Consider the following 9960-nt stretch of genomic DNA (forward strand, 5'->3'; position numbering starts at 1 on the left):
TTCCATTTGCACTCCGTCTTAATTAGTATGAATAGTTTCAAAAGTTGAAGTCTTTCAGAAGTCTTTCTTTTCCTTGTATTGTAACTTGCCTTGAACCTTCAGCAGAAACAAATGTTGACGACACAATATCACGCAATGTGGACCCAACAAGTATAGCTGTTTCATTGTTTGGCATTCGTGCAGATCCTTTGGATTTTAAAAATTCTCTCCGTCCTTGAATGACTTAGCAACTTCCACAATGATGTCTAGTATTGCCAGTACATGTTCATCCGTGGTGAGGTGGTCAATTTCCTGCCCCTTTTGCCCAATTGCACAGTAATTCGCCAATGTAAATATCGATACATATTCCGGATCGATTTCTGCAAGTTCACTGAGCTCAGAACGTACATCCTCGATATTCACACCATGCCAAATGTCCATGCATGTGCAAATGACAATCATCGGTATACCATTTCCTGCACAGGGTGAAATGGTAAAAGTAACCGTTTACGAAACGACAAAGTGTTATACTTAAAGGGGAAGTTCACCAAGGATGATTTTTACATATGTGCTAGCTTTGTGGTCACTTACCCCGGAAAAGCTATTTTCGACATTTATAACTTGCAAGATTTTTTACAAAAAACGATAGAAATAGTACAGGAAGTTGCCCATGTAATTTGAATCATGGGAAAAAGCGCCAAGCTTGGAGCTTGCATAATGTGATATGGAAGGGACCATTTTCCCATGGGTATGGCATTGTCCACTCACCCATGCTTAAACCAGGCTGTGCGTATTTACATATTTTTTGTTTATACTGAGTATCCTTGCATAAACAATGAATCACTTTTAATAAACTTTCCACTGTCAGATTTTGTGTTGCTGTTTACTACTGTGTTACTGTGAGTGGACAATGTGGGGGCCATACCCGTCCGAAGATGGTCCCTTCCATATCACATTATGCAAGCTCCAAGTTTGGAGCTTTTTTCCCATGATTCAAATTACATGGGCAACTTCCTGTACTATTTTATCGTTTTTTGTAAAAAATCCTGCGAGTTATAAATGGTGAAAATAGTTTTTCCTGGGTAAATGACCACAGAGCTACCACATATGTAAAAATCATCCTTGGTGAACTTCCCCTTTAAGAAACATAGCCCTGACGTGTTTGTTTTTCAAAGTGGACCTCCTGTGCCGGGTAACGAATATAAACGGAATAACAGGCTGACTAAAAGATATACATTTGAATGTATCTCTATTTTAAAATCTGATTGATTAGGCATCGGTAGTAAAAATAATACCCAAAGCGAATATTCCTCATCTGACTGAAAACAATTTACTTCATGATGTCGTATTGTCCAATTGCACAGTAATTCGCCAATGTAAATACATATTCCCGATCGATTTCTGCAAGTTCACTGAGCTCAGAACGTACATCCTCGAGGCCGTGAATTCACTTTTATGCTCAAACTACAGCATATACTGGAGATGCTTGACAGCATCATATACTTAAAATCTTACTTTTATTTACAAGTAAGAAATTAGATGCTCACCGTACATTCTCCTGACATCTGATACAGTACTGATCACGGAGTCAATTCTTGAAACAGTCATTTTGTGGACGTAAATGATACAGTGAATCCTGGAACTAGTTTCATTGCTAAGCACTCCAACCCATTGAAGTGCTCTACGCGATAAAGATTTTTCGTCGAAAGCCCTGCCAGTAAGAATGTCCTGACAGCGCTTCCACACTATATCTGGCAGTGCATTGCCGAGATCATCAACTGTAAGTGTTATGGGATTGGTGTCACAGAAGTACAGGGTTTTACTTTACATTTGACATCATAACGCGAGCACTTCTGTGTCCCACCTGATAGAACAGGAAACTCCTGTGCCAGAGGCGCATTAGATCCTGTCAGTGCCTAGTGTAGGGAAAAGAAAACAAATCTTTTGAATTTCAAGTGCAGACAACAAGTCCAACTAAATTGAACATTTAATCTATAATGATGTCGGGCTAAAATGCCGTACAGTCCGTGGGCTGGAGGGGCCAACCGTGCACCCCCCATAAACCTACTACATGGGTATTTTTTGTTCTTTGGAATCTGCTGAACTAGAAAAAAGATGTTAACATTGGATATTTTGGGATGCACTACCTGTCTGCACTGGTTTTTGGTTTGTATGTACCGCAAAAAATGGCGAAAAATTGGTAGGGGTAGGGGGTACTATATCCTCCCCTAAATTGAGTAAATCAGCATGAAATAGCACAAACCTTACATTTTGGAAAGCTCAGTTACTTTTCTTTCCGACGAATACCAACTTTAGCAAAATTGATTTGTGTACATAGAATAGGACGACTTTAAAATGAATTTTTTTGACAATTTTGAAATTTTTTACCAAAAATACCATGTAACAACTGTGATTTACTTTTCATTAAGCAAAATTTTCACATCTTTTGTGTTTAAATTATTCATTTCAACATATTAAACAAGAAAAAAAGTGTTAACATCAGATATTTAACTCTACACTACTTCTCTGGAGTCAATTTTGAATTGCGTGTATCTGTATGGGATGTGCAAAAGCTAGGGGTAGGGGTACAACATTCTTTCCTTGATGAAGTAAACTGGTTTGAAATGCCATATACCTTATAGTTTTAGAAAGCTGAGATACTGGTCTTTCAAAAATGCATAAGGTTTTAGTAAAAAAATATGACGTCATAGAATTGGATAACTTTAAATCCATTTTTTCTGGTAATTCAGTATTTTTAACCGGAAGAAAATACGATAACTATTGTTTCCTCCCAAACAGATTTATGGATGTTATTTACTAATTGCAATGTGCTAAAGAAGAAAATAAATGTCAAAATTGGGTATTTAGAATGCATTATTGTCTCTACTCACTAAAATTGCAAGTTTTGCTACATTGGTATATCATGAATGGGCATTTTATTGTTATGCAATGAACTAATACACAGCCTTAAAAAGAAGACTTTAAAACGCGCACACATAGTCATATTGCCATTTCTCCTTAAAGTAAATAGATTGTTGATGACTGTCTATTTTTTATAATTTACTTTTTAAATATTTTTTACAAAATAATTTGGATAAGACGTATTTGGAAAATTGTCTATGCCACCTTGTCTTACTTATACAGCAAGCATTACTAACAATCTATTAGGCCGTGGGCTAGAGGGAGCGTCTACGTGCACCTCCCCCAAACCCCACAGGATAACAAACATGTATTTTTCAGAAGCCTTGACAGTCATCAACAATCTATTTACTTTAAGGAGAAAATGGGCAATATGACTATGTGTGCGCGTTTTAAAGTTTTCTTTTTAAGGCTGTGTATTAGTTCATTGCATAACAATAAAATTTCATTCATGATATACCAATGTAGCAAAACTTGCAATTTTAGTGAGTAGAGACAATAATGCATTGTAAATACCCAATTTTGACATTTATTTTCTTCTTCAGCACATTGCAATTAGTAAATAACATCCATAAATCTGTTTGATTTGCTTCATTGGGAGTAAACAATAGTTATCGTATTTTCTTCCGGTTAAAAATACTGAATTACCAGAAAAAATGGATTTAAAGTTATCCAATTCTATGACGTCATATCTTTTTACTAAAACCTTATGCATTTTTGAAAGACCAGTATCTCAGCTTTCTAAAACTATAAGGTAAATGGCATTTCAAGCCAGTTTACTTCATCAAGGAAAGAATGTTGTACCCCTACCCCTAGCTTTTGCACATCCCATACAGATACACGCAATTCAAAATTGACTCCAGAGAAGTAGTGTAGAGTTAAATATCTGATGTTAACACGTCTGACGTTTTTTTTCTTGTTTAATATGTTGAAATGAATAATTTAAACACAGAAAGTTGTGAAAATTTTGCTTAATAAAAAGTAAATCACAATTGTTACATGGTATTTTTGGTAAAAAATTTCACAATTGTCAAAAACATTTATTTTAAAGTCGTCCTATTCTGTGTACACAAATCAATTTTGCTAAAATTGGTATTCCTCCAAAAATGTAAGGTTTGTGCTATTTCATGCTGGTTTACTCAATTTAGGGGAGGATATAGTACCCCCTACCCCTACCCATTTTTCGCCATTTTTTGCGGTACATACAAATCAAAAACCAGTGCAGACAGGTAGTGCATCCCAAAATATCAAATGTTAACATCTTTTTTCTAGTTCAGCAGATCCCAAAGAACAAAAAAAAAATACCCATGTAGTAGGTTTATGGGGGGGGGGGTGTACTGTGGGCCCCTCCAGCCCACGGACTAGTACAAATCGACGTACTCTAACGTGCAACTTCTTTATTCTGTACTTTCGCTCGAACTAGAGAAGTAGATTTCTAACGTCTGGCTGAAAATGAGAATGATTTAACTCTATCACTTACTCTACACCGTATATGATATTTTTCTTCCATCTCAAATTCTCACAAAAGCTGTGCCTGTGTGTGAGAGAGCTTCCTATAGATTTCAATACAGAGCTTAATGTTTTTTGCCGTTTCATCATGTTTCGTGTCTCACAAAGTCATGATTCAAATCGAATCACAACCACGTATTGGCAACGCATTCGGATTGTTGTTTTTCTAAATGTTTACGCGCTGCAGAGTATAATTTTAGATTATTATAACTGCATTGTTATTCAATTGTACTTTCGATTGGTACATCGTAGCAGAAGGACCAAGGCTTAATAGCACCATGCCCTGTCCATCGCGTTTAATTGGTCAAGCTGAACCATGTGACTGCCAACAAATACACAGTTATGGTTTGTTTTCATGCCCGTGAAAATGAATAATATCGTAAACATAGTAACTTTGCAGCTAAAACGAAAATTTTGTTTTTTGCAAAATTCACAATCAACCAAAAAATAAAATGGAGCATTTGTCGGCCAAGTTTAACCGCTTATTTTCAAAAAATCTCCGGATTTGCATAATTTTTGCAGCGCGCGCACTACTCACTGACAGGTTCCCGGGCCCCGTTGTCGTTCGCACGGGAAATTTTCGTAAATTTTGACAGTTTTTCGGGATTCGTCAATAATATAATGGAAATAACAGACTCCGCGCTGACCATTAACGTTTATTTATGGGCAAGGGCGAGAGGAAAGTCAAGAATTATGGGCGAGGCTTGCCGAGACCGTTAATTTGTCGTCCGTTATTTCTATATCATATTACCATGCTCTGTCCATCGCATTTTAATTGGTCAAGCTGAACCACGTGACTGCCCACAAATGTACAGTAATGGTTTGTTTACATGCCCATGAATATGAATAATATCGTAAACATAGTAACTTTACAGCTAATACGAAAATTGTGATTTGTAAAAAGATCATTAGCAATCACGAAATAAAACGGAGCACTTGTGGGTCAAGTTTAGACATTCTTTTCAAAAAAATCTCGAGATTTTCAAAAAATTTTCTGCGCGCACTACTCAATGACAAGTTCTGGGGCCTCATTGTCGTTCGCACGGGAACTTTTGACGGTTTTTCTGGGTTCGTTGATAATATAATGGAAATAACAGACTCCGCGCTAACCGTTAACGTTTATTTATGGGCGCGGGCGAGAGGAAAACCAAAAAATAAGGGCGAGGCTTAATTTTTGGCTTTCCTCTCGCCTTGCCCATAAATAAACGTTAATGGTCAACGAGTCGTCCATTATTTTTATAGTATTAATCTTTTTCTTTCGACATGACAGTATGCCATCATAAAAATAGTGTACATTTGGCAGATATCTCAGTTATGCATCATTAGGTCATAACAAGTTATTACAATGCACTGCATTGTATATATTTCAGCTTTTTCCTTACTCCTTAACGACATTCTGAGCTATAAACATATATCAATTGGCAATAGTAATTGTAATCATCGCTGAAGTTCTTACCAAGTTATTATAAATGTTCATTTTCTTTCAAGTACATTTCAAGAGTGTCACAGTGACTGTACATCATATCGCTAAAATGCATTCTGTCATTCACATTATAAACCCTTAAATGACGCCTTCAACATACCTGATAGAATGTGTTGATTGTTGCAGATTTACCGTGTGCCGCGGGTCCAATAAATGCAATGTTTTGATCACAGATATTTGCACATATGCTTTCTGAATTCAGGTTCATGAAACAAACAAAGAGGAAATGTTAAGTGGCGGGCTATGGCTGCATTCACAAACACCTCTGGAGGGGAATTTCAGGGGGACTTGAAAAATTTACAACATGACAGGGGGATCTGAAAAAATTGCCGTTGCAAAGGGGGACTTGAAAATTTATTGAATATCAAATTCCTTTTCAAATACCTTCCGTCACTTTCATTTCCTGCCATTTCAAGTTTTCGGCCCTTCGTGCGCTAGTTTCAGAGTATGTTAAACAATATATTGATCTAAGCAGCCACCGTGAGGCAAAAGATTAAGGTTGTCATGATTTCTACTCAGCTAACCCTCTTTTGAGCTAAAATGCCTCTATAATGACTAAAAGTTTCAACTTACCGTTCAATAACAATTTGGAAGATAACTTATTTGATAACATTCTCTCATTGACAATACATAGGGTCTAGGTCAGTGTCAAATGTTCATGTCGCCGTATGTACATTTTTTATTTTTTGAGGACTTTGACAGAATACAAACTATTTAGAATAGTCCATAGTGTCATCAATAACAACTGGAAGCTTCAGGTCAAACAGCCTTTGAATAACAATTTGGGAGACGATAACCTATGTGTTATTCGTAGTTTCCTTATAGCCTACAATGTATAGTGAATCAACATTTTCAGTGAAATTCCAAAATCAAATTTCTTGCACACACATGGGCTTGTAAGCACCTTAGTCTAATTAAGTACATCAATATCAATAATCAAGCGTACATATATACAAAGATTTAACGAGTTACGTACTATAAAAAATTATTCATAGTTTCCTCATAGATTACAATTATTCATAGTTTACTCATAAACTACAATGTATAGTGGATGAACATTTTCAGCGAAATTCCAAAATCAAATGTCTTGTACACTTATGTACATGTAACCACCCTCTTCTAATCAATTACAATAAGGTCAATTATTTAAGGTCCATATATGCACATATATTGCAAGTTTTAATTGGGAAAAAATTATTTTCAGTTTTGTCATAGACTCCCATGTATACTGGCTCAACATTTTTTGAAGTGCCAAAATCAAATTTCTTGTACACACATGCACTTCTAAACACCCCATGCTAATCAACTACATAATCAGTTATCAAACGTCTATAGATGAACAAATATTGCTACTTTATATTGCAAAATACACGTTCAACAAAGTTTATTTATAAACCTTATCTCGAAGAGCAAGTTTAATGAAGGACAAATACTTCAATTGTAGAGCAAAGTACGCGATTTTTGAAGCGGTTTTATGTCAAAACCATGTGATATGGTTACAGAAATGTATGCAAAGAGACAATAAGGGCGATGATATTTTATAAACATTGGCGGACTAACCATTCAAAATTGGCTAACAAGACTGAAACTGGAGAAATTCAGGTACTACTGAGTTTGCCATATACTCTAAGTGAAACTGCCATTTTGCATTCGCTCGATAATAGTTCCTCCCAAAGGGACAAATCTTCAATTAGATATTAAAGAGGTGTTGCAATAACCAACATTTCTTTCCGAAGGAATATTTCTCATGAAAATAACAAGGAAACCCTTTATAATAAATATTTTCAAAATAGCAGAGAGCCTAATAGTTTACCCGAAGGATGAAGGGGTATATATTTCGAGTAGAAAACCTAAAGTTTGGTATTAATGATAACAATTACTTTAGGTCAAGAACGTGAAACTATTATCTGAATTTAATTTGAAACAAGAATATATGAAGAAAAAAATACATAGTACCTATTTTGCACTATCTATCCCATTCTAAAGTGGCAGGATTGAAAGACAGACAGACATTCAGAAACTGATGTAAATCATGATCAGCAAAATTAAAATGCCTTATATAAGAACGTTATTGCCTAAAAAATTCCGTTTTGTCATACACTTGTTAAAGAACATAATGTGAAAATTTCAGAAATTCTGACCAAGCTAGAGAAGAGTTAAATTGTTTTTAAATATTGAAATTAGGAGAAAATATAAGCCGGGAAATTTAGTGATTTGTATAAGTTTGCATAAATTTACACTTGTTTTTCATCAAACTTGCAACCAAACCTGTATTTTAATAGGAGGTGGACGAATTACTTAAAATTGAATAAATCTTTGTGAAAAACTGATACGATGTGTGACGTACAACACCACCGTAAGTATGATCTGTATCTTGTAAATACTGGTGTGCAAAAATCATGCTTTAAAAAACTTGGCTAACATTTAAAGAGTCTCACCTTTCAACTTCTCTAAGTTTGAAGAACTGTTTCCTTCAGATACTCTCAGATGTAGTGTATCTACTGCTGTCACGTCTTCTTCTTGTAAGGTTCTTTTGTTTTCAATATTTTATCTGGATCACCGATATATTTATCTAGACAAAATAGGTATATCGACAGTTACCATTTTCATGCGCAAAATATACATTTCCACGTGCAAAATTAACTATTTACTGCCTATTTAGTGCGGAAGACAGTTTTTGCTCGTAAAGTATTGTAAGTACAATAATATTTGTTATTGTGTCCCAAGTTCCTCTAATCAATCATTGACTACCCTGCAATATATTATCCATGGACACACTAAAACAATCAATAATGAACTTCAAATTAAACATTCGTTCATCAATGTAGTGGTCTTAAAAGATTTTATAGTATGACTTAGTACAACTGTTTAGACTGCAGGGTTAAAATCGCTGGAATTTCAGAAAAATATTCCTAACTTCACGTTTCTCTTCGTTATACGAACGAAAAGGGGCATTATTGCACAAGCTACAGCCACTTAACCGACGGTGGTATTTATAAAAATGTGAACACAATATACTTTTGAAGCATTGAGCTTTGATGAGTTGTTCCTGAATGCACGCAAATACATACATACATACATACATACATACATACATACATACATACATACATACATACATACATACATACATACATACATACATACATACATACATATATACATACATACATACATACATACATATATACATACATACATACATACATACATACATACATACATACATACATACATACATACATACATACATACATACATACATACATACATACATACGTATGTACGTATGTACGTACATACATACATACGTATGTACGTATGTACGTACATACATACATACATGCATGCATGCAAACATACATACATACATACATACATACATACATACATACATGCACGCACGCACGCACGCACCACCGCACACACACACACACACACACACACACACACACACACACACACACACACACATACATACATACATACATACATACATACATACATACATACATACATATACATACATACATACATACATACATACATACATACATACATACATACATACATACATACATACATACATACATACATACATACATGCATGCACATACATACATACATACATACATACATACATACATACATACATACATACATACATACATACATACACACATACATACATACATACATACATACATTCATACATACATACATACATACATACATACATACATACATACATACATACATACATACATACATACATACATACATAGAGTCTGTATTTCCTTACTGTTGACAAATATATCATTTCGCAAAAATAAAAGAATCGGAAATAAGAAATCAATCTAAACAAAATGTTGATGAACCGTATAACTTACGCTGCCCTACGTTAGCACTGAAGACGTTTCCTGTTTTTGTACTCCAAGGGATACAAGCTCTTTATCTAAGCCATCGACGGACTCCTTAAAGTATTTGAAATCGTAAAAATCATAACAACGTCTCCCTTCGACCATATGGCTTATCCAACCATCTGAAAGAAGGGAATCACTCCAATATTA

General features: G+C 35.0%; 1 long non-coding RNA gene across 1 annotated transcript; it reads right to left on the reverse strand.

Annotated features, from left to right (window-relative positions):
* Positions 1-1686: 1686 nt before the first annotated feature.
* LOC139124971 (uncharacterized) lies at positions 1687-8446 on the reverse strand. Its single transcript, XR_011550108.1, has 3 exons — positions 8329-8446; positions 5991-6082; positions 1687-1895 (listed from the first exon to the last, which is right to left on the reverse strand). It is a non-coding gene; the product is annotated as an uncharacterized lncRNA (long non-coding RNA).
* Positions 8447-9960: the final 1514 nt, after the last annotated feature.

This window comes from Ptychodera flava, chromosome 3 (genome assembly GCF_041260155.1).
Source record: "Ptychodera flava strain L36383 chromosome 3, AS_Pfla_20210202, whole genome shotgun sequence".
Taxonomy (NCBI): domain Eukaryota; kingdom Metazoa; phylum Hemichordata; class Enteropneusta; family Ptychoderidae; genus Ptychodera; species Ptychodera flava.